A 26782-nucleotide genomic window follows, 5' to 3' on the forward strand; every position below is an offset into this window, starting at 1 on the left:
CATGACCATAGCAATAAAGTAATCCTTTAAAAGCCTGCCTGGTGGTTTAGTGTTGAGGTCTGGCATGCCGGTGGATTGTTTTTAAGGTGGTTTTCCATCTGCCTTGGTGAATGTGGGCTGGTTCATATCGTCATATCGTTGGATGTATGAGGGACATGCAAGTTTTGTACGTGTTGTCTAACATCAGTGATGAGATCAGGCAGTTCATGATCAGCAGGAGATATGGCTTGCCTGACAAAATCAGCAGGAAATAACAATGTCTCACTGTGGAGGATTTCTGCTAAGGTGACATCAAGATTTTCTTTATGGATGGAGAGTACACCAAGAACAACCCAGTGAATGGCCTCTGTCCACAATTCCAAATGGCACATTAGCACCACTTTTAACACCCTGTGCCATCTTTCCACTAGGCCATTCAACTCCAGATGATACATTGTGGTATGGAAATGGTGGAAGCCACAAAGATGGCACAGCTCATTGAATAATGAGGATCCAAATTGTGTGACCTGGTCAGGGGTGAGCAATGCAGGACAGCTGAAGTGTGAAATCCAGGTATTAACAAAGATTTCAGCAACAGTCTTAGTGGAGATGTCAGTAGTAGGTGTTGCCCTGTCTCACTGCGTGACTCGATAAATCATTGAGATAATGTAACAACATCCTCCTGAATCGGCAAGTGGTGTGATTATGTAAATATGCACGTGTTGGAACCTCCCCTGGGGAACTGGGATTTTGCCAAGGCAGGGCTGTGCTTGTCGGCCTGCTTTACTCTGCTGACAGGGAACACACGGTCCAGTCCATGTGGCGCAGTCTATTCACATGTGGAGCCACACAAAGCACTCTGTGACTGAACAAATAGATAGTCATACAACAGGGTGTGCAAGATTGTGGACTGTATCAAAAATTGGTTTGCAGAAAGTTCCAGTACAACAGATCGGACCCGATCACAGGATACATCATACCATACTGGTTTGGTGGAACTGAGGAAGGTACATTGTTCTTCGAAGGCCTGTGTCTGGGTCATGAAGTAAGTTTTGTAAGTCCTGGTCCGAATCTTGTCCCACACTAATATAGTCGTAATCAAGCTGGGCAGAAATAGAGGCAATGTGCGACAAATAATCCGCAGCCACATTACCTGTACCCTTGACATAGTGCATGTCAGTCGTGAATTGCAAGGGGAAGTCAGGGTGTCGAAACTGCTTGGGGGCAGAGTCTGTGAACGATTGCATTGGCCGAAGGGTGGTGGCCTGTGTAAATAGTCTATTCTCTTACGTTAAAAATGTGGTTCGGACTGTTGTTATTTGGAGTGATTATAACACTCAAATCACATTTACAGACAATAATCTCAGAAACTATCTCTTATTTTTATGTAATTAAAGCTCAAAATTTATTAAATATCAAGATTTGGTCATGTGATTGAAAATGCTCTGTTATTGGCTGGAGCTCTGGTGATGTCACAGACTAGAAGTAATACAAAACTATAAGTGTCTTACAGGAGTGTTAGCAAAAGTTACTAGGTTTTTATGTATTTTTTCTGGAAATAGTTTAGCTGGTTAGTGGCAGAAAACTCATTTACAACTTTTGAATAAAAATATAAAATATTTTTGTGAATGCTGTTAGTAGAAACATTACTAAAATTGATGCAATTATGCTCCACTCATTCAGTGAGGTGATACTTTTAGTATGTGCAAGGATGGACTTACTTTCTCTGCAACATCACGAAACCTGCTCAAAACTAAGAAATTGCAGAACTTTTGCAAATGGGCCCATATCTTATACCTAGATTGTTGACTATCAGTCATGAAATATGACCTGAAGCATAATAAAATTATTCTTGTCAAATCTTGAGTGATGATTTCTGATCAACAAGGTACTCAGCAGAGCTATTGCCCATAGTACACCTTCTGTGGCACAACCAGTAGCATATGTGACTACAATGAAGAAGATCACAGATTCGAATCCTGGAGGGTTCATAAATTTTTAGAAGTCTTACACAAAATATGAAATTAGTGTTAGGAAGAACTCATTGTAGCAGATCTTTCAATGATGGGATGTATTGTATGTAGCTTCACATTAATATAAGTCTGAGAAATGGACTGCTGAGGATAAATCATCTACTTTGCTTACAAACAACTATATTTTTTTAGAAAGCATTGCTAGTAGTGAATTTATCACCACACTCCCACAGTACAACAAGGTGTAGGATGATGAGGTTTTGTATACAGAAAGATATAAAGCATGTACAACATGCAGGTAACACAAAAGTAAGGGCTCTGCTGTTAGTGACTATAAAGTAATGTGAGCATCTGAAGCAGACTTAACTTCATCTTCTGTAAGATGATGAAACTTCAAAAGCTTAAACAATAAGGATCCCAGCTGGGCAGTATGAAGAAGAAAAAACATTATTTCTAATAAAGTAATGAATGTATAGTCATTTTAACTAGAAAATATCTTTTTGAATATGACATGTGTGAACAGCCATTGCAAATGTAAGAGCATGTAAACACCAAGGAAAACACAATAATGCTCTGTTTCTAACCAGTATGCTGAAGTTTTGTAACTGTTATTAGGTTTTCATATGAAAGGACTGTCAATTTGTTTTTATAAATAAGTTAAAATATTGTTGCAGGCTAGATTCAAACCAGTGACCAATGGAGATCATCTTACTGTATTCAACAGTTCACTGCTCTACCAACCATGGTACCAATGATACGCAACTAAATGCGTATTACTATAATTTTTATATACAGTTTAAATTCATCAACTAACATTGTCATTATTTGCAATAGTGGGAAAATGTATCTTGGAGGTAAATTGATGTTGATGGGTTCACCATTCTCAGTTTGTGGGGGACTGGCGGGAGGCATTAAGGTCTATGTCAGACAGGCGGGCCTGGTGTAGTAGTGATGTGATGGACAGTACCATCGTGAATGGTGAAAAAAGTGTGTGGCCTATTAGTGAGGAGCATATCAGGGGCTGAGAGCAAATCATGCTGTAGAGAGGAATCACTGGGTGGCACAATCAGTACTCTGTCAGAATCGTGCACTACAGTCTGACACAACACTTCAGCACAACACTTCACTAATCAGTTCATAGTACTTGCAGAGAGGATCAGTTAGTATGTCTCTGAGGTGGTGGATGAATGACGGAGCTGTTGTGGATACTGTATGACAGCAGGATGTTGCTTGCCTGTGCGCAGTGTGGTGGCAGTGCCCACAATGCGCTGCTAGAGGCCTATGTTGTCAAGTCTCACGATGTCATCTGTGGTACATAGTGAGGAGTAGTCCAACATCAGAGTGCAAAGTTTTTTTGAAGTGTGCAGAACACTTAGGAGAAGGTCTAGTGCTGCATCTCCCAGTGATGAACTCCACCAATGGACTGCTGATCATCTTGGTGTAATAACAAATCATGAGTCAACTCAGGAAGCAGCTGATAATTATGTTGAAAATCTGCCCCCAGGACTGCCTTGACGGTCTTGGAAATGAGAGAGGTCCAACACTTATGTTTTTCTGCCCCCAAGTCTAAGGTAATGGAAGTAGTGCCAGTGACAGGTATGATAGTGTCATTAGAGGCAAGTAATTGAAGAGATGATGATGAGAGAGTAGGTAGCACTTGAGGTGGTGGAAGAATACTGATGTCAGCACCCATGAAAATGAGGGAGTAAGTTCATGTAAGATGACCATAAACAAATACACGGGACCATCAAAGGGCCGACATGAGGCAGCAGAGCTGTGCTGGTGCAGCTGGTAAGACGAACTGTGGTGCACCTATGGCAGCTCGCTGTGCATGTTTGGGTAAGTGCAAGGCATCCTGCAGTTGCCTGCCTCCTGTCCAAATGTACTATGGAACCAACACCATTGGCTGCTGAATGAGCAGAGGCAGACAATGCTGTTTTCTGTCATGGTGTTTGTTTGTAAACAGTGCCAGGGGGTGGCGGGCTGGTGGGAAGGGGGGGGGGGGGGTCAACAGGCATATTAACTGTAGAATTCAGTGTTTGATGGCTGTTCATGCTGTGAAGGTCATGGGGAGGCAATGGGTGGGACCTTGGGCCATTACGGAAGGAGTCGGCTATCTTCGGTCGCACTGTAGTTGACCAAGTCAATAGCCTTAATGATGTCACAAAAGGAACATCAATTCACATTAAACACAGATAGCATAACCAGTACATCACAATGAAGCATCAGTTCAGTTGCAGTACTGCTGTCGTGCAGTGTGCACGTTTGATCCGTTACGTTGCACTACCGCTAGCCCATTCGACTGTCATCATTAATGAGAGGATGACACTGTGCCAGGGACTAGATTTGGTCTAGTACACGAAGTGTGCTGTTGAGGGGTCTTCCTGATGAGACAGCATTACAGTCTGGACATGTGTGATGTTTAAGAAGCCACAGTGCCCAGAGCATGCAATTAGGCATCAGCATAGGATCAATCTGCAAGGTGATCTCTCTCTTGAGGTCACTTATTACATCCGGATCATCAATGAGATGGTGAGTAAAGTCACAAATCTTACGTCATCATTGATAATGCCATGGGCAGACATCAGGCACTCACATCAAGTAAACTATACGGCCAAGAAATTGGTACATAATGGAGGCAATTTAAAACAAGACCAGGTGGCATTGTGACTATTCGTTGGCTGTACACACGATACCAGCCAGAACATGGCGCTAACTGGTGTGGCTAGCATGGGAGCACATAGTATGCAGTTGCTGTGTCTCAAGGAAGTGTGTGTCAGGTGGAAACATGAAGGCATGTGACGTGGGTGGTGCACACTTTACATCATATGGAGTACAGACTTTGTGAAACATACCTTATTGTTGAGGTGGTCAGGGAAGCATGGTGGCATGTGATGCAAAAACAGATGCTGCAGGTGTGGAACGGATGGGGAATCCGCAATCCAATGGGTACATCCAGTTCCTTAGGCTGATATGGATGTGATGTCAGACATGGATTGGTCCTGCAGAGGCAAAACTTGAAGTGGTGAAGGCTGCAAAAGTTCAGGCTGGTTGGAGCATGTTTGCACATGAGAGGGGTGAGATGTGAGGTGCATGTCAGTCATGAAGTTGAAGTTGTTGCATGGAGCAGGAGGTGTGGCTAGAAAGGTTGTGATGTCATTGTTCATTGCACAGGGATCACTTATGAGTGGAACAGACAATGCAAAATATGTGGCACATGAGACTCAGATGCCATTAAGGGATGAACCATCAGAGTTTACTGTCAGTAAACTGAAGAGATAGATCAGATAATAGCAGAATTGTTTCACAGAGCCCATTGTTGGTGTGTGGTAAAAGCACTGTTAGGAGTGTCCACATAGCATCATGGTCAGAGATTTTCACTTGAAAAGTCACTAGAATGGTTCAGAAGTCTGCGAAAGACAAGGGGTCTGGTTCAGCAAAAAACTTAGGAGCATGCGAGGTTACAGTTGGAGGTGGTCCAGGCCAGAGCTTGTTTTGCAAAATGTCACGTGGAATGTTCGTAACACATTGTAGCACTGTATGCAAAATATCCTTGGTGCCATCATGGAGGCAGTGAGGAAAAAGTGGAAAATGGCAGCACTGTCATGTACAGAACCAGTGTGGTAGATCTGCACAAAATCACAAAGCATGCAGCAGATGGGGTCGTCAATGTAGGAAGTGTGATACTGGTAGGTACGTTTATGGAATAATATACACTGGTGCTGATTAGACAATTCCATACTGTATTAGCAGAGTAGACAATATACCAGGACACTTAAGTCAGAGGTTCAGAGCGAAACTGAAATCAGAGTCAAAGAGTTACTGTTGCTAGCTGCTCAGTGCAGCAATATCAATATTTACAGTGGGGGACAATAAATAGCCACTGTGTTGCCACACCTTTTAAGGATTATCTATTGTGCATGGAACCAGGTACCTAGAAACAACAGAGATGCTTCGTCTCTGCTGGAGCCATCAGTGGTTCACAACCCACAACAGGCTACAGCAGTCCACTCACCCCACCGCCACGCCGCACCAAACCCAGGATAAAACCAGTATTAATTAACATGCCAAGATCCAGTATCATCCCATCCCAATCTTAACAAAACTTTTTATTTGGCCTGTGATGGATCAGGTTATGATGTGGGAGTGCATCTATATCAAATCAATGAAGAAGAGGATCTAACAGAGAAAGAAGCACTAGCAATCATACATGGATTCAAAGAATGCCACTGTTGCCTGGCTGGCCAAAAATCTGTAATGTAAAGGGCCCACCAGGCTTTGTCATTCCCATTAACAAGTAAACTACAACATGGAAGGTTAGAAAGATTGACTTTAGCTCTAGAAGAATTTGATTTCAAAGTGCAGTGTATGTCAGGAGAACAGAATTTGGTTTCTGATGCACTCTCGTGCTTACTGGTGAGGCTAAAACGAGAAAAAGCACAACTACCAACACTGAAAACTAGGACAGTTATTATGAAAGATGTGGCTCATGCAGGAACAGTCTACAGAATGCTGATAACAAAAAGCTGGTAGATATCTGTGATTGGTGAAAAGGAAGTATGGGTACACTGAGGAAGTGAAAGTCTGAACATATTACTTACTGCAATAAGGGGTATTGTACTGAAGAATAAATATGGATACAATGGAGTGGAGACTGTATATACCAGCAGATGCCATAGACTATCTTGTGTGGTAGATGCATTTTAGCTCTGCAAACTCTGGACCCAGTAAGGGCCTAAAAAATTGAGACAGAGCAGTTTATTTTTCAAGATTGTAAAGAGATTACATAATTTATGGAGAATGCACGAAATCTCCCAGGAAAACAAGACTGCTATCATGAAACATACGGGTTTTTTGCACCCTGAGTTCCCAAAAGGATTTAAACAGACAGTGTTTGTTGATATACTAGGGGTTTTACATAGGTTGACAGGAGGAGCAGTGCAAGTTCTGGTAACTATCAAGCTTTTCTCACAATATGTGTGCTCCCTGCCACCGTTGGATAAGCAGCTGCCAGCAGCAAGTCGTATACTCCAAGCTTACTTATTTGTCACATAGTTTAATTCTTAATTTCTTTGCATGTTTTTGGGTACTTGCATTGTTTAATTCATAAATTTCGGGCGTATTATAGTATTTGAGAGTTGTAGCATCGCGTTTTAGTACCTGAGGTGTAATTTCAAGTTTTAGTTACTGTAATCGTAAATTCAGGCAGATTGTAGCGCAGACGTTAGGCATTTGTACAGGTTAGTTCATACATTCTTTGCGTGTTTCCCTTTCGTTATCTAGGCACGGACTCGTGTTTCAGTAACTGTTGTTCAACATCGATTAGAATGGACAGGGACTGTGATTGCTGTGTTCGGATGAGGGCTGAGTTGGCATCCCTTCGCTCACAGCTGCAGGTGGCGCTGACTTCGGTTGCGAAGCTTGATGCTGTTGCCAATGGGCACCACTGTGGGGAGCCAGACTTGGGTATCACGGGGATGTCAGGCGCTGACTTCGGTTGTGAAGCTTGAGGCTGTTGCCAATAGGCACCACTGTGGGAAGCCAGACTTCGGTATCACGGGGATGTCAACCTCATCCCGTCTGTCCGCAGATCGGTCTGCCACTGTGGTTGCCCCAGTTGCTGCCTGCAGTGGGGCTGAGCCCTCGCCTGTGGTTGATTGGGAGGTCGTTCCAAGGTGTGGTAGGCAGCGAAAGATGTCCCCGGAGGATGATCAGAAAGCCTCCCTGGTGCGTCTGACAAACAGGTTTCAGGTACTGTCTCTGGCTGAGCCAGATGCAGCTGCCTGCCCTGTTTCAGAGGATGATTCTCAGCCTTCAAGGTCTGGGCAATCGCAGAGGGTGGGCTTATTGGTAGTTGGGAGCTCCAATGTTAGGTGTGTAATGGGGCCCCTTAGGGATATGGCGGCTAAGGAGGGGAAGAAATCCAGTGTGCTTGGTAGTTGGGAGCTCCAATGTTAGGCACGTAATGGGGTCCCTTAGAGATATGGCGGCTAAGGAGAGGAAGAAATCCAGTGTGCACTCCGTGTGCATTCCGGGTGGAGTCATTCCTGATGTGGAAAGGGTCCTTCCAGATGCCATGAAGAGCACAGGGTGCAGCCAGCTGCAGGTGGTGGCACATGTCAGCACTAACGACGTGTGTTGCTTTGGATCTAAGGAAATTCTCTTTGGATTCCAGGGCTATGTGGTTTGGTGAAGGCTGCTGGTCTTGCTAACGAGGTGAAGGCAGAGCTCACCATCTGCAGCATCATTGACAGAACTGACTGCGGACATTTGGTGCAGAGCCGGGTGGAGGGTCTGAATCAGAGGCTCAGACGGTTTTGCGACCGTGTTGGCTGCAGATTCCTTGACTTGCGCCATAGGGTGGTGGGGTTTCGGGTTCCGCCGAATAGGTCAGGAGTTCACTACACTCAGCTGGCGGCTACACGGGTAGCGGAGGCTGTGTGGAGTGGACTGGGCGTTTTTTTAGCTTAGAAGGCCTCGGGAAAGTAGGGGGTGGGCTGCAATCTCAAAGGGTGCACGGCAAATACAGGACGTTCTTGGATCAAGGAACAGTCGGAATTGTAGTTGAAAATTGTTGTAGTTGTGCTGGGAAAGCCCCTGAGCTTCAAGCGCTAATAGGAAGCACAAAAGCTGAGATCGTTATAGGTACAGAAAGCTGACTAAAGCCTGAAATAAGTTCTGCAGAAATTTTTACGAAGTCTCAGACGGTGTTCAGGAAAGATAGATTAGACAGAATTGGTGGTGGAGTGTTTGTGTCTGTCAGTAGCGGTTTATGTTGTAGTGAAGTCGAAGTAGATACTCCGGGTGAATTGGTATGGGTGGAGGTTATACTTAACAGCTGAAGTATGTTAATAATTGGCTCCTTCTACCGACCCCCAGACTCCGATGATATAGTTGCTGAACAGTTCAGAGAAAATTTGAGCCTTGTAGTAAATAAATAGTGCACTCATACGGTTATAGTTGGTGGGGACTTCAACCTTCCCTCGATATGTTGGCAAAAATACTTGTTCAAAACCGGTGGTAGGCAGAAAACATCTTCCGAGATTGTCCTAAGTGCTTTCTCCAAAAATTATTTCGAGCAGTTACTCCACGAACCCACGCGAAATGTAAATGGTTCTGAAAACACAATTGACCTCTTAGCCACAAACAATCCAGAGCTAACAGAGAGCATCATGACTGATACAGGGATTAGTGATCACAAGGTTGTTGTAGCTAGGCTCAATACCGTTTCTTCCAAATCCACCAGAAACAAACACAAAATAATTTTATTTAAAAAAGTGGATAAAGTGTCACTAGAAGCCTTCCTAAGAGACAATCTCCATTCCTTCCAAACTGTCTATGCAAATGTAGACGAGATGTGGCTCAAATTCAAAGATATAGTAGAAACAGCAATTGAGAGATTCATACCTCATAAATTGGTAAGAGATGGAACTGATCCTCCATGGTACACAAAACAGGTTTGAACGCTGTTGTAGAGGCAACGAAAAAAGCATGCGAAGTTCAGAAGAACGCAAAATCCTGAAGATCGGCTAAAATTTACAGACGCGTGAAATTTGGCAAGGACTTCAATGCGAGATGCCTTTAATGGGTTCCACAACAAAACACCGTCTCGAAATTTGGTAGAAAATCCGAAGAAATTCTGGTCGTATGTAAAGTACACAAGCGGCAAGATGCAGTCAATACCTTCACTGCGCAATGCCGATGGTACTGTTACTGACGACTGTGCCGCTAATGCGGAGTTATTGAATGCAGTTTTTCGAAATTCCTTCACCAGGGAAGACAAATGGAATATTCCAGAATTTGAAACACGAACAGCTGCTAGTATGAGTTTCTTAGAAGTAGATACCTTAGGGGTTGCGAAGCAACTCAAATCGCTTGATACAGGCAAGTCTTCCAGTCCAGATTGTGTACTGATTAGGTTTCTTTCAGATTACGCTGATACAATAGCTCCTTACTTAGCAATCATATACAACCGCTTGCTCACCGATAGATCTGTACCTGCAGACTGGAAAACTGTGCAGGTCGCACCAGTGTTTAAGAAGGGTAGTAGAAGTAATCCATCGAACTACAGACCTATATCATTGTCGTCGGTTTGCAGTAGATTTTTGGAGCATATACTGTATTCAAACATTATGAATCACCTTGAAGGGAACCATCTATTGATACATAATCAGCACGGTTTCAGAAAACATCATTCTTGTGCAACGCAGCTAGCCCTTTATTCGCACAAAGTAATGGCCGCTATCGACAGGGGATCTCAAGTTGATTCCGTATTTCTAAATTTCCGGAAAGCTTTTGACACCGTTCGTCACAAGCAACTTCTAATCAAGCTGCGGGCCTATGGGGTATCATCTCAGTTGTGCGACTGGATTCGTGATTTCCTGTCAGAAAGGTCGCAGTTCGTAGTAATAGACGGCAAATCATCGAGTAAAACTGAAGTGATATCAGGTGTTCCCCAGGGAAGCGTCCTGGGACCTCTACTGTTCCTGATCTATATAAATGACCTGGGTGACAATCTGGGCAGTTCTCTTAGACTGTTAGCAGATGATGCTGTAATTTACCGTCTAGTAAGGTCATCCGAAGACCAGTATCATTTGCAAACCGATTCAGAAAAGATTGCTGTATGGTGTGTCAGGTGGCAGTTGACGCTAAATAACGAAAAGTGTGAGATGATCCACATGAGTTCCAAAAGAAATCCGTTGGAATTCGATTACTCGATAAATAGTACAATTCTCAAGGCTGTCAATTCAACTAAGTACCTGGGTGTTAAAATTACGAACAACTTCAGTTGGAAAGACCACACAGACAATACTGTGGGGAAGGCGAGCCAAAGGTTGCGTTTCATTGGTAGGACACTTAGAAGGTGCAACAAGTCCACTAAACAGACAGCTTACACTACACTTGTTCGTCCTATGTTAGAATATTGCTGTGCGGTATCGGATCCTTACCAAGTGGGATTGACGGAGGACATTGAAAGGGTGCGAATGCAGCTCGTTTTGTATTATCACGTAATAGGGGAGAGAGTGTGGCAGATATTATACGCAAGCTAGGATGGAAGTCATTAAAGCAAAGACGTTTTTCGTTGCGGCGAGCTCTATTTACACAATTTCAGTCACCAGCTTTCCCTTCTGAATGCGAAAATATTTTGTTGAGCCCAACCTACATATGTAGGAATGATCATCAAGATAACGTAGGAGAAATCAGAGCTCAAACAGAAAGGTTTAGGTGATCATTTTTCCCGCACACTGTTCGGGAGTGGAATGGTAGGGAGATAGTATGATTGTGGTTCGATGAACCCTCTGCCAATCACTTAAATGTGAATTGCAGAGTAATCATGTAGATGTAGATGTAGATGTACCCACTAAAAATGGCTGCAGGCTGTAAAGTAGCAAAATGGAAAGAGAGTACTTTGAAAACTTATGCAAGAAGACATCGTGTAGAAACGGTGTTTATTTCATGCTAATCTTGAATCTTGTGGATCATGTTGTGAAAGAGAGAAATTGCATTGCAGGGGGTACTGTGATAAAAGAGATTGAAATTGGGGCCAGTTGAGGAGTAATTTCAATAATATGTCATATGATTCTACAAGTTATGCCCTGGTAGAAGTCCCATTTAACAAGAAGCCTGACTGTCTAATCACAGAAATTATAAGGAGCTTGCCTGATGGAGAAGAGACATTGAAGGAGATCAGTAACGTGTAACCAACACTGGTGATGAAAGCCAATCTGTGGAAGCGTCAATACGATAAGTAGGTGTACCAATTGTGTATAAGAAGGGAGAATTTTGATTGGTTATCACACACATTCAAAGAAGGATAATTACAAAATTAAGAAATTCAATTACATCTACAGAGGTTCCTATCAGATTGTTTAAGTTAGACACCCAAATACCCTGTCTGGTGCTGTGACTCAGTCTTTAGCAGGAAGTTTTTAGCCTTTAACAAAACTAAGAAAAGTAGCATGGAAGTACCAAGAGCGATGCACTGACAACCGCAGATCAACAGCAAGTTCAGTGATATTGGGTTACAATGAATGATACACCGGTGGATGACACAGAAAGGACAGCTGACTTCCATGGTCAACAGGCTGCATTGTTATGATTGTGGGGTTGTGCCTCAACATGAGGGCTTGTCTCTTGTGTTGGTCATGTGACTAGGTGCCAGATTTTAGTATAACAGTTGGGCACAGGAGGTACATAAATAAGTCTGGACTTTTAAGACAGGAATCACTTGTCGTTGCCAGAAGTACCACCGTAACACCAGACAGTGAGACAACTGGGCTCCACCAGCTGTAGCCACAGGTTAGAGACTGGGCTGCATCTGCTGTCTGTACTAAGTCCTTCACAGACTTGGTGTCTCAGTCCTCCTGATCTATCATCTCTCCCTGCTGACTCCAACGCTGAGTTCATTGTGGTACTCGGCGCCACAACTTCAGCGGTCTACTGACTACTGTTCGAGGGCAGCAAGTTGTACCCCATGTACAGATGTTTTCACATTCCTGCGCGAATACATGAATACATCAATGGTCCACCAGGGCTATACAAACCAAGAGAAGCAGTGCACATCGGTCTCCTCACACCACCACTGTGGCCTCACACAAAGACGAGGGACCATCTCCTAAATGGGGTGCCACTGGCGCAGAACACGACAAGCCACTGAAGTCAATGCAAGTGGCTTACAGAGGCTGCAGGCCTCAGCAGCATGAGTTGCTAGCCCAGCAGCACCACTGACACTAGAGTGTCAGGATGGCCATCGTCACTGCAGTCAACAGCAGAGGTATCCCACCGCTAGAGTGCATCACTGAATCACAGCATGCAGTATCATCCTTGGTTGAGTGGCACTATTTTTGTTCTTGTGCAGTGATGGGGTCAACATTTAGGGGATTTAATTATATGAGGATTACCTTTATAAGACTGGAGAAGCCCATTGACCTATCTTAGTTTAAGGGAAATTCTAGAGATGAGTGGTGTCTGTGTGTTGTATGCAGTGTAATTGTCTTGGGGATTTTGCACCTTGTGCTGAATCAGCAGCAGTGAACTGCTTTACTGTAGGTACTGCTACAGAGGCTCCCAGAAGCAATGGAACTATTCAGTTTCATTGGGGTGTACATGTTAGGCCCATTCACCTGATCACCAGCGGGGAATAGTTTTGTGCTGCTCATAATAAACCATTGTTCTTGTTCAATTGTGATGGTGCTGATGAACCAATAGGCAGTCACAGTTACACATGCATTGGTGAATAAATGGATATTAAAGTTCAGGTTGCTATAGACTATAATTAGGGACTAGGGGATGAACTTCTTGCCAGATCTCATTAAAGGTGTCAGTCACTTCACCCACAAGCTAACGGAAGAATGGAACAAGTTAACCAAACAATGGGAACGTGCTTAGATATTACATGAACAGACACCATTCAGATTGGGACGTGGATTTATCCTTCATGGTGAGTACGTATAACTAAACAGTACACACTAATACAGAGTTTCTGCCATTCGAGGTGGTTTACTATAAGAATATGTCATTACCATTCGATATAATTAACCAAAAAGGAGGCAGGAGAGGTGAGGAAGGTGGGTCAGGATGGAGTTTTCTGGAATGCTAAAGGAAATATGGAGAAAGGTGCAATGAGCAAATACTAAGGTGTTAGAAAAGCAGGAAGAGGTGGAGAAGCGAGTGGGGGTATTACCTCAGTATAACGTAGGTCATTGGGTGATGATGTCAATCCAATATCCCCCTAAAGGACAGACAAAGAAGTTTGTAACACAAAACCAGAGCCCGTACCAAGTAATTGAAACTACATCACCAGTAAAGGCGAAGCTGCAGTTGCTGATCAGGATAATTCCATATGTTGGGTGTCCATGACCATCCAAGGGTGTGTCAGAAGCAATTCTGTGAGAGGTATTGATGAAAACAAGTAGAGAGGTGAAAAAGAAATGGAAGGATGAGAGGCATGAGAGAGAGGTCCAGAAAAGATAGGCTCATTATGAACTAAGGCCAAGGAATTAATTGAGATGTGGTGTGATTTTTGTGATTACTGAATATTTTTCTTTTGTGTATAGTATGGAGTGTTAACATTGTTATGGAGATAGTTATATGTTTGTATAGGGTAGGTTTTATCATAAGTGTATTGAGACATGCTGTTCAGAGACAGCAGGCCTCTGGGTAGAGGGAAGGTGACATTGGCCCCTGTGCTCAAGCTGCTGTATGGGAGAAAATTTGAAGAAGAATGTTAGTTTTTGTGATGCTGTACCTTTTCACTGGAGGCAGGGTGAGTGCATTGCAGCAGCATCACCTGGATGGACGAGTTGTGTTTTCCAGGCAACCAGACGTGGTGTTACCCAGCCACAGGTTGTCATAAGGTTCAGTATTTAATGTGTGGGAGTGGAGGAATGAAATTAGGTCAGAAGAAGTGTTCACTGGGATACCAAAATTAGCAGTTAGAAGCAGGAGGCTGAGGAAGGTCTAGAAAGAGCATGGGAATTTGATTGAGGGCATATGGACATTTAAAGGAGCAGATGCAGGAGGTGATCGAAGCACTTCTTCTTGAATGCAGGAGCGTAAAAAGGGGATGGATAGACGCTGGGGGTACAATATTTAAGGCCATATACGGGATGGCACATACAAGTGACATAATAAAGTTGAATGAAATGGCAGAGACTGCAAGGGGGTTAGTGGGGGCAAAAAAAGTAATTGTTGAGTGGCATTCCACACAGATCATGAATTTTGAAAGTGGTGTGCTAAACAACACACACGTACTCTGGACACTGACTAAGTGAATTGTGGATTATGCCAGGGCCTTGACTAGCACCCTGAACTGTAATTTGGATGCAGTACAAGCTTGAATGCAGGTACTGGATGTAAGACTAACATTAACAAGGCCATTGAAGTCCCTGGGGATAGTATCTGGGATGCCAGGGTGGAGTTAACAAGTCTGCAGGAAGCCATCCATCAAGAGCTACATCAACAGTTGAGGCCTTTCTTGCTGTCACAAGCCAGTATTTGAGAGGATTGAGGAAGTTTCAAGGAGAATTTCCACCAAAATTATAGATAGTGGTGGAGCTGAGCAGGCAGAACTTGCCATTTTACTATCATGGTGCAAAGGTGAGTGTAACAATGGATAGCGTACAATTTTATGTGATGGTACCAGTTGCAAGCAAGCACATAACATTCATGTGTTACACGGTACACACTTATCCAGTGAAGTTAGTGGACATTGAAAAATTTGTGCATTTAAGAGATGAAGGGGTGCTGCTACTAGTGGAAGATGTGATCAATACAAGGTGATGACTAAGGGTGAGTTCCAGCAAGGAGTCACCTCATGCCAGACCTGTGAAATTGTGGCAAGAAGGACTACACGCATAGTGCAACTCTTTGGGGTTAACAACGAGGCACATCCTTGCTGAAAATATGTGACCAACTGGAGGCATATTTTCGTAAGGCAGGTATGCATTGGATATAGTCAATGTACGACATAGTGGTAGATGCTATGAGCAGGGGAAACTAATGGAGCAAGGCATGTAGAATTATGAGGAAGGGGATTGTTGATCAACAGGATTATATGTGATGTTTTGGGACCCACATTTCATCTGGCAGCTACTGTGATGGAACTTCTCAACCAGGGTGTAATGTGGACAAGGGAAAAATATTCCCAAATTTTCCAGTTAAAAATACACCTTTTCCCAGGTGAAAATACACTTTTTAGCTGTTAAGTGACAGTATACTTTCCCTTGGAACTACAAAACCTATCATTCCTTTGAAAGGTTAAGGTTTCATACACCAGCTTAAAGCTTCCTGGCACTCTACAAAACAAAACCTAGAAAAAATGTGTTTTGGAAAGATCATTGATGTGCAGCAACATGTACACTGCATATTTTCTTATTATGACATGCTGCATATTTTCATATTACGACAGTATGTATTCAAATACCACCAGACACAGCACGCCAGTTTCCGAAGCATTGAATCTGAAACTGCATGTGCTTTTGTATTCTAGCTCATGTCAGGTGATCTTACCAGCCAATGATAGCAGATTTTCAGAGAATAGGACATGTAACATAGTCAATAGCAACATCACTGTTAAGTAGTGTGAACACATAAATACAAAAAGTTAATGGTTTAAATTAATATACATAGTGTGGCTACAAGAAAATCTAAGCTTTCACATATAATATTGTCTTTTTTTGCTTGTGTAACACTTTAGGATACATCAATCAAATGCGGCAGTAAAATTTCAAACAATGACATAAATTTCTGGTCTTCTGGGTTCGAAATTCTTCTAAGTGGCTGGCCCTCAAAGTGTTAAGTTTAAATGAGAGCAAATGCTCTGATTTAAAAAAATTGTAGAACACTCTCATAACTAACATAATTCATCTTGCATAAAATGAAATTTATTTTGAAAGTAATGCTTTTCAAACCAGCATTCTCAATATTTTCCTGCGACCATTAGAATTCATTTCAGCAGTTGTCAGAGAGCGCCAGAAAAGAGGTGTTAACGTGCATGCACAGCTACTATGACATAGCAAGCCTGTATGTTCATACATGTGTAGCCTTAGGAGATCTTACATTATGTCATAAACGAAACAGGACATCAGAGGATACTCCACGAGCATTAGAATTTCATTAACCATACTACAATGTATAATTTGGATTAAAGTGCACATTTGTACATCCAGATTCACAAAGAAGTAGGCCACAGCCTGGTGTTAAGCTATTCAGTGTGGTTTTCAGGATGCAAATTTTCTTGGAGTACCAGTATTGTATAATCTCATGTTCGGGTCTTTATTATGGCATAATGTCATATGTGCCAGAAAATAAAAACATGCACTTGAAATTCAGCAAACAGTTGAATCTAGCCAACAGTGTGGAATGGAACACTTCATTTCAAATAAACTGACTGCCTCTGTGGAAAAAATTAATAAAAGCCAAATTTTTTTTAGCAAATTGACCAAAATAACTTCATTGTTCTGCAAGGTCATTAATAATTTACTGCCAAAAAAGTGGAAATAAAATCAGAAAACTGGAACTAATAACATATTTTAGTCTTCTGTACTTATGTGAAATTATTTTAATTCATTGGTAGCTCCCGGCCACACAAATCTGTTTTCGGTTCATTTGACGTGAGAGCAGTAAATGAAGAGGAGACACCAAAGTCACTAAATGTAACACAGGTCATGTGGAGACTACCCCCCTCCCCACTAAAACTCTGACTGCTCTGTGCTTGCACGAATCTGGCAGCTTGGACATGACAGAAAAATTTTTCAGGGTAGCATCTAGCTGCTTGTTGTTACTACTGATACAGCTAGTCACACTTCATGTAGCCAGACAGTACTGGTCATATGCGACTCAACTGCACATGCCCAAGACCTCACTGGCAAATTGCTACAATGAACCTAATATAAACAGTTGTGACGTTACAGTTTATTATGGAGTATTGCACAACATTCATCCTAAGGGCTTTGAGAGATTTTGGATTTTGCTGTTAGCAGATGCTTGAATGTTTTCTTTGCAGGCTAAGTTTTATTTTGCTTTTTCTCTCATTTATGTTCTATTGCTACAAGTGCAGGATACAGTAAAATTCTTTGTTAGAGTTTCAGTTCTTACCAGTCAAAATTACAAAAATTTAACTGAAAACTAAAACAATGAAAAATTCCCAGAATTCTAAAACATTCTTGGGTTTTCCCCAGATTTCCCACAGTGGATACACACTATCAACTAAATGTGACACAGCCATAGCTGTACTGGCCAGACGAACCTTTAGAAGTGTTGTCCAAACAAAATGTTACTGCCCTTAACACCATCAGGAACCTAGCCTGAACCATTCACTACACCAAATGATAGCAGCCCCAGAAGGGGCTGATCACTGCAGGGCAGTTGTTGCAGCACATGGAACAGTACCTGTATGGTAGATGTCAAGTAACTATGACTTTGAGCTTCGCAATTCCTAGCGCCGGGGTCACTCTGGTATTGCTCTGCTTTTCTGAATTGACGAACCTTGCAGAAGGTCGATTCAGGGCTAATCCCTGTTCCTGTAGACCCAATACCATGAGCTGGAGATGAAAGACAGATTTAGAGTCACGGATGAATGTAGCAAATAATAATAATAATAATAATAATAATAATAATAATGGTTTATTTGTCCATAATAACTTTTACAGTCGTGGACATAGTCAGTCAGTACATACATGAACAATAATAATAGTTTAGTAGTAGGAATAAAGTAGCCTACATACAACATTAAAAATCCTTGATGGAATATGTTTCCTTTTAACATTTTAATGGTATTTGGCAGTCTGTTGTAAGAAAAATCTTTCAGCAGAAAGTGGATTATGATCAGTTGCTTTTTTATTTCTGAATTTTTTATGTGGCAATCCTCTTTCTTCCTTGTATTATAACAATGGATATCACTAATTATTATACTGTGCTCCATATTTTCTTTTACAACAGTATAGTCCTTAGAACATATAATGAATACACTGTTAGTATATTATACTTAATGAAGTATTCTCTACAGGATTGACGTTTACTAATATTCGCTATTATCCTAATTGCTCTCTTCTGCTCTAAAAGCCCTATCCATGTATACCGTTGGTGCCCCACCCCAAATTTCAATATTGTATTGTAGGTGGAAGTGTATAATACCAAAATAGATTTGTCTTAAGACTGGTGACGCTATTATGCTAGAAAGGCGTTTTAGCATGTAGGTATTACACGAAATTTTTTTTACGCAACTCCAGCACAAATAACAACATAATCCTTAAAAGTGAACTCTGTTTGTGTGGAGAGGACAGTTACTCAAGCAATAAACTTACCCAAGAGGACAGTGCAAAAGTTAGAAGAAGCAGCAAATGAGGTGGCAGGAAAAAAGGCATCATATAAGAAGAGAGACCTACTTGCAAAAAGAAGAACAGCAAATCAAGCTCAAGGGATGAGAATACCAACATGTGGAGTACGGCAGTCAACCCGAAAAAAGAAATCACAACTGAGGGACCAGGATTTTTGGTGGGATCAGCAGTGGTTTTAGAGACAAAAGTAGTTAACAAAGTGAGTCATCAAGGGGATGAACAGGTATGTGACTGTCATAACACAAATGATCACAGTGCATCAAGATTAAAGGCATTAACGGAACCTACAACTTCAAATATAAAGTCAAATTGCTCTCAGAGGAATACAGAGAGAGACAAACTACTTACTTTTCTACAAGTTAACATACATTGTATTAGAAATAAAATTTTAGAATTAGAACATTTATGTAACACTGAGCATGTAGATGTTATATGTGTATCTGAACACTGGTTAACACAAGAACAAGTAAATATGTTCATTCCCCAAGGGTATGTTGTGGGAAACATGATATGTAGGAAACAGAGAAAGAATGGTGGGGTGGGAATTTTTGTCAAAGAAGGAATAATGTTTTCCAGAATTGATGTATCTACATACTCCTCAGAACTAGATGGGGGGTTTAGTTGTGTAAAACTAATGAATGAAAATATAGTGGTAGTTAGTCTATATAGGTCGCCAGATGGTGATGTAAATTTGTTTATTGAAAAATGTGAATTAATAATTAAAAAAATCTTGAAGACTAAAACGAGAATTGCTATATGGCGTGATTTCAACATAGAAATGGTTAACACGCAGAGACCAGTTGCTAGGACATTTTTGAATATGCCAAGATCATTAGACCTCTATTGTACAAATAACTGTGCCACATGTAAGAATGCCTGTATAGACAATATTATTGTGAATTTCCTGAGGGAGGATTTTACAGTTAGACTTGCAGGAAGTGGACTTGCAGATCATGAGCCACTACTCCTTACACTCTGTAAGAGGCAGCCAGTTAAAACTGAAGAATCTAAAGTAGTAGCCGTACGAAGACAGAAGGAAGAGTACATAAATATTAGGAAGTGCAGATTGGGACTTTATATATAATTATCAATCTGGAATAAGGGAAGCTGAAATTAGCTTTGGTAACTTCTTTAAAAAGTACACAGATTTATGGCATTCTTGCTCACCAGTAAAAAAAATTAGATATCCAAATGAAATGAAAAAGAAAAGTCTGAACTGGTTCACACAAGAGCTAGTAGAAATTAGAGGAAACTTGCATACACTGTACCAGATGCATAAACAAGCCTCTGACCAAGGGGCAGAACAGAGTGTGAACATTCATAGGTCATATCTGAAATGCAAAAAATACTATACAGCTAAACTTCTTCTGGAAAAAAGCAAGCAGTGGAGAACTATATAGAAAGAGCTCCCAAATGCAAGGCAGCCTGGCAAATAATAAAACAAGAGAATACACAGAAACAGCTCTACTTGATCCTGAAGAATTAAATGAGTACTTTTTAAACTCAGTTAAAGAAATAAGTAACAGTATCAAAGCAACAAATTCATCTGCAATGAACTTTGTTGGAACACCACTGCCTGTTAACCTGGCATTTAAATGGAGGGCTGTCACACCTGCTGATGTTATAAAAGCTGTATCCAAATTTTCAGGTTCTAAAAGTATGGACTATTATTGCTTATCAAATAACATAATTAAAAAGACAATAATTAAATAATTAATAATAATAATAATAAAGACAATAATTAAAAAGACAATTAAAAAGACAATTGCCAAACCATTAGCTTATATTTTTAATAAATGCGTAGAATTTGGAGTTTTTCCGGCTGCACTCAAGGTACCAAAAGTTGTCCCAGTTTTTAAAAAAGGAGACAAACATCTCCCCCAAAGCTACAGACCAGTCTCCATTGTTCCAATATTCTCAAAGGTATTTGAGACGCTGATACACACACCAATAAGCAACTTCTTTGAAAAACACAATATCCTTTGTAGCAATCAGTTTGGCTTTCGAAAGGGGAAGAACACAACAGGGGCCATCTTGGAAATCATTGACCAAACCTTAACAGCTTTTTAAAATAACAACATGGTATCACTGGTATTATGTGACCTAAGCAAAGCTTTTGATTGCATTCCTGTTGACATACTACTGGGGAAACTAGCATTTAATGGGGTGAGAGGGAGCACTTTATCTGTGATAAATTCTTATTTAAGTAACTGAAAACAATTCGTTTCAGTCAGAAATTTAAATTCTTCCATCATGGAAATCAGCAAAGGTGTACCACAAGGGTCTATCCTTGGACCCTTCTTCTTCATTGTCGCTATTAATGATTTACCGAAAAATATAGCTCACCCTGTTGTGTGTTATGCTGACGATACAACACTACTTACCACACATCAGAACATTTCAGATCTGAGTAACCTAACAAAAGGAACACTAGATAAGGCCCTGGACTGGTTTGCAGCCAATAAGCTCCTTTGCAACCCTGACAAAACACAACAACTTTTAATGGGAACATCAAATGAAGTAGGCAATAAGTCGGTGAAACTCTTAGGTATTCACATTGACTCAAAACTATATTGGGTGGCATACCTTCTCTTGAAACTAAGGGAGGTAGTGAGCTTGGAGTACCTCAGGGTGACATACTTTGGGCTATTCCAGTCGCATATTTCATATGGTCTGATTATATGAGGGCACTCCCCTCACATCAAAACCGTACTGAAATTACAAAAAAAAGTCATATGTATAATATGTAAAAGAGGTCATAGGGAGCACTGTTGTCCTCTTTTTTCCAGACTCAGAATACTCACAATTATAAATTTGTACATCTATGTGTCTGTACTCTATATTAAAAATAATATTTCAGAATTTATTGCCAGAAGAGAAATACATGAACACAACACCAGGGCTGACGGTAATTTAGACATACCGCGCCACAGATTAGCGAGAACAGGAAATTCCCACAAAGTTAACCCACTCAAAATGTTCAATAAACTGCCAATTCATGTTCAGTCTATGGATTCAAATTCTTTTAAAATTAAGTGGTACAGCTGGCTGTCAGATCGTCCATTCTATGACATTAAAGAATTCTTTGAGATGCCTGAGGAGAATATAAGCATTTAAAAGTTGTCTGTAGTTAAACATATTTTGTGCTGTGGTTAATCGTGTGTAATTACAAAGTTTATACTATAAACAATAAAATACCTTATTATATTGGATTATAAGATAGCTTGTTGCTAACTTTTAAAAGCTATCCTTTGTAATTTGGTACACTGCCATGCTTCAAATGTATTCTATAATGTATTGACAGAAGTTTATTTTATTATTCTGTATGTACTAGTACATCTTGTATGACGAAGCCAATATCATTGTAAAATGATCTACGGTGAATAAAGTTCTTGATTCTTGATATTATTAAACTGCTATATCTGAGCTTTATTCTTATGGCAGCTATTTCAAAGACCATCTCACATGCAAGTTTATCTATCCAATCAATTTTTTCGCAGTGGACATTATTTTTAACATAAATACCAGCACCACCACTTTTATTTTGTTCCCTACAATAGACACTGGCAATTTTATTATTACTTAAATTAATGCTGCATAATTCTTCAGTTTTGCACCCTAGTTCATTCACAAGATAAATATGAGGGCTACAAAAACTTAGAAATTCATCAATTTGTTCAATTTTATGGGTAATATATTGGACATTTTGTGATATTATTTTGATTTTACTGTGATTTGCGATGTTGTCAAGCATTTCAAGTGTGTATGATGAAGGCTGAGTTAGTCTAAAAAAGTTTCTGTCGGACTTTTTTTTGTGGACCATAACTACAGTGGTCATTAGCGATTTCAGTTGTGAACAAACTGTTTTTATATATTAAGTTTTTCAGTTCGATTCTTTCTTTTATGATTAAATTTAATTTTTCACACAAATAGCGTTTACCTGCATAATTCAAGTGCAATCCGTGGAATGTGTGTTGACCTCTATCCAACTTTCCAATATCTAGAATAGAACAATTTCCATGGTTTGAAAATAGTGCCTTAATTCTAATATTCGTTTTTCGTATTTCCTTGTTTACGCACGAGTTGTAGATCAGATCGTGCCGATGCGGAACAGTAGCGACAATTGTATTTTTCTGCTTATTTTCTTCATGGAAGTTCTTCAGGGCTTCAATGCAGATATCAGCTTCATTTCTTCCCACGTCATTTGCACCACTTACATAAAATTTAAGTCGTTGCTATGTAGCATTTTTTCCTTTTAGGTCGGCGTCTTCGATAACGTTTTTTTGTTTTCGCGCCGGGTTTCACAACACTACTTACTAGAAGACTATTGCTTGTGTCATTTAGGATTTCTGCGAGATTTCTTCCATGACTATCTGAGAGTAGAAGCACATTGCACTTCAGAGTTTGTTTCATACTACAAGAATTATACGGTTTGTTGCAGGAGTCACTAACTTCATTGCAATTTTTATATTCACACTATGAACTGTATCCGTTTTCATTATTAATTGACATTATTCCTTTTGGTTTTGGGAGTTCATTACACTTCGTTTCGGCAATTTTCAAAGGTTCCTTACAATTTTTAACCGAGGATCTCATATTGTATCTTACTTTCGTACTTTTCAGTGTTTCTTTCAAGTTTGCATTTACTATGCTCTTTATCTAGTTCTGTAGATTTACTGTGAGCACTTGTTGAGAGTACACTATACCTATTTTTATCAACAATATTTCGTTCACTTGCTACAGTTGATACCCTTTTTACTTTTTCAGCACTTACTTGTTTCCAGTCTTGCAATTTAGGTTTACTTGTCTGAAATAAAGGAACACCTGTTGTCTGTGGCTTTTGCAGCACAGAATTTTCATTTGTTAGGCAGGAAATTTCACATCTTAATGCATCCATAGTGAACTGTAGACGTAATATGCGCTCTTTTAACTTCGTAATTTCTCCGTTGCAATCACTAGGTCGCCTTTTCGCCGCGTCACTGTAACTTTTGTTCAGTATATCATCATGTACAACTTCACTTAGATCATTATTAGTTAAGAATAGCCAGTTTAGGGTAGTTTTATGGATTAAGGGTAGACATAATTACAATGGAGTTTGAGGCCAGGGTAAGACCGAAGGTACTGGGTATTCTCCATTGGGAAGGGCAGTGTAGTGCTACAACCCATCTTCGGTTGGACAGTTACTAATTTTTAACAAAAGAAAGGAAAAGCAACATGGAGGCACCATAGTGTTTTGCATTAATAGTCATGGGTTGGTAGCCAAATGTATGGTGACATGTGGGTTATATAACAAGCATGCTAGCAGATTCCACAATGAGGATAGCTGAGCTCATGTAATCTCATCGGATTAGGGAAGGAAGTTGGCTGTGCCCTTTCAGAGGCCTTGCCTGGAGCGATTTAGGGAAATCACGGAAAACCTAAATCAGGATGGCCGGACGTGGGATTGAACCATTGTCCTCCTGAATGTGAGTCCAGTGTGCTAACCACTGCGCCACCTCGCTCAGTTTCAGAGCCCGTCTCTTGTTTTAGCAACATGACTAGGTGCTGGGTTTTAGGGAAACAAATGGGCACTGGAAACATATAAATAAGTGGATTTTAAGGCAGGGATCACTTGTCATTACTCAAAGTCAGCAGTAAGACCAAGGATGCTGGACAGTGAGATCACTGGGCTCCACCAGCTGCAGCCAAGGGTTTGATACTGGCTGCACCTGCTGTCTGCACTCAGTTCTTCACAGTACATGGTCTCTCCGTCCTGCAGTACTGTTGTCTGCACCTGCCACCTCCAGTGCTGAGTTCCTGTAGGTACTTGGCACCACTAGACCAGCCTCCAGTTGACTAATGTCCTAAGGCAGCAAGTTGTACCCTGCAAACAACTATCTTTTTGTTCCGTAATGGTGACGCAAACAGGGTGTGATGCCCACGGCTCACACAGAGCTGAGGAAAATAGCACACATCAGTCTACTCATGCCACCACTGTGGCCATGTACAGAGCCAGAGGTCTGTCTACCGAGTAGCACAACAACAACACCATGCGCCACTGACATCAGTGCCCATGGCCTACACACGTTGTTGGCCTCAGCAGAATGAGGTGTCTTCCCCTCAGCACCATGCAGAAGCTGCCACCTGTTCATTGTCCCCAGCCAAGGTCAGCAAGAAGAAGTGTGCTTGCCTTACTACGCGATGTATCAGGATCAATAAAGTTCTTTGTATTTGTTAACAGTGTTTGTCCTGGGCCCCATGACCTGTCAGCACCACTCACACATCTGCCAGCATGTTACACATAGAAGAATTAGTGGAAGAGAACTTGTCAAAAATGTCCAGTTATTTTAGTATCCAACAGTGACTGGAATCACCTGCCTAACCCAACTGTTGATAGAGAGAATACATCAGAGATGTTTGGGCTCCAGGAGACAGTTGTGGCTCATGGCCGTGTGGGAAATGGCCACCTTGCGAACACGAGGTGACACTGCCTTCTGACGAATGCTTACTGACATACTGCAGCCCAGTGATTGCTGCCTGTTTCTCACTAGTCTCTTAAGTCTGAACATCACACCATTGAATAGCCAAGTATTTTTAACTTGACTGATTATATTATGAGATTTCAATTTTCCATTGGATTGTGGTATATGTTTAAATGACTTGACTATCCCTTGAACTTACATCAGTTATTATTTCACCTCATAATCTCTGCCATCATTCACCTGTGGACCCACATGATTCTATTCTGCTGCCATGTTGCCATATTTTGATGTTTCTCATGTATGTAGACACTACACCTCCCTCTCGTTTACATGTCAGATATGTTACAGAGGCACCTGCGAAATGGGACTCTGGTGGTTGCTATGAATGGCAGCAACACATGGAGAAGAGGCTATGCATCAGTGGGATCAATTCTGATACCACCATGGAAAAGTCGACACGCAGTTGTCCTGTGCACTTTCCGTTTTCTCTTAGGCAGCTGGGATGTCACCTACATTGTCGACACAGCTAACCACCAAACAGCAACAGGCTCCTGCTTGCCATGCCCTAATGGATCACCTGGAGCACGGAGCCTGCAGACTAGTTCAAGTTATCTCAACCAGCAAAAGATTGCAAAATTAGCTGTTACACCCATTCGTACCACCCCCACCCCACCCCCACCCCCCATGAACCATGGACCTTGCCGTGGTGGGGAGGCTTGCGTGCCTCAGCGATACAGATAGCCGTACCATAGATAGAACCACAACGGAGTGATATCTGTTGAGAGGCCAGACAAACGTGTGGTTCCTGAAGAGGGGCAGCAGCCTTTTCAGTAGTTGCAAGGGCAACAGTCTGGATGATCGACTGATCTTGCCTTATAACAATAACCAAAACGGCCTTGCTGTGCTGGTACTGCGAACAGCTGAAAGCAAGGGGCAACTACGGCCATAATTTTTCCCGAGGGCATGCAGCTTTACTGTATGATTAAATGATGATGGCGTCCTCTTGGGTAAAATATTCCAGAGGTAAAATAGTCCCCCATTTGGATCTCCGGGTGGGGACTACTCCAGAGGATGTTGTCATCAGGAGAAAGAAAACTGGCGTTCTATGGATCGGAGCATGGAATGTCAGATCCCTTAATCAGGCAGGTGGGTTAGAAGATTTAAAAAGGGAAATGGGCAGGTTAAAGTTAGATATAGTGGGAAATAGTGAAGTTCGGTGGCAGGAGGAACAAGACCTCTGGTCAGGTGACTACAGGGTTATAAACACAAAATCAAATAGGGGTAATGCAGGAGTAGGTTTAATAATGAATAGGAAAATAGGAATGCGGGTAAGCTACTACAAACAGCATAGTGAACGCATTATTGTGGCCAAGATAGATACAAAGCCCACACCTACTACAGTAGTACAAGTTTATATGCAACTAGCTCTGCAGATGACGAAGAAATTGAAGAAATGTATGATGAAATAAAATAAATTATTCAGATAGTGAAGGGAGATGAAAATTTAATAGTTATGGGTGACTGGAATTCA

This window comes from Schistocerca gregaria, chromosome 2, assembly GCF_023897955.1.
Source record: "Schistocerca gregaria isolate iqSchGreg1 chromosome 2, iqSchGreg1.2, whole genome shotgun sequence".
Classification (NCBI taxonomy): Eukaryota; Metazoa; Arthropoda; class Insecta; order Orthoptera; family Acrididae; genus Schistocerca; species Schistocerca gregaria.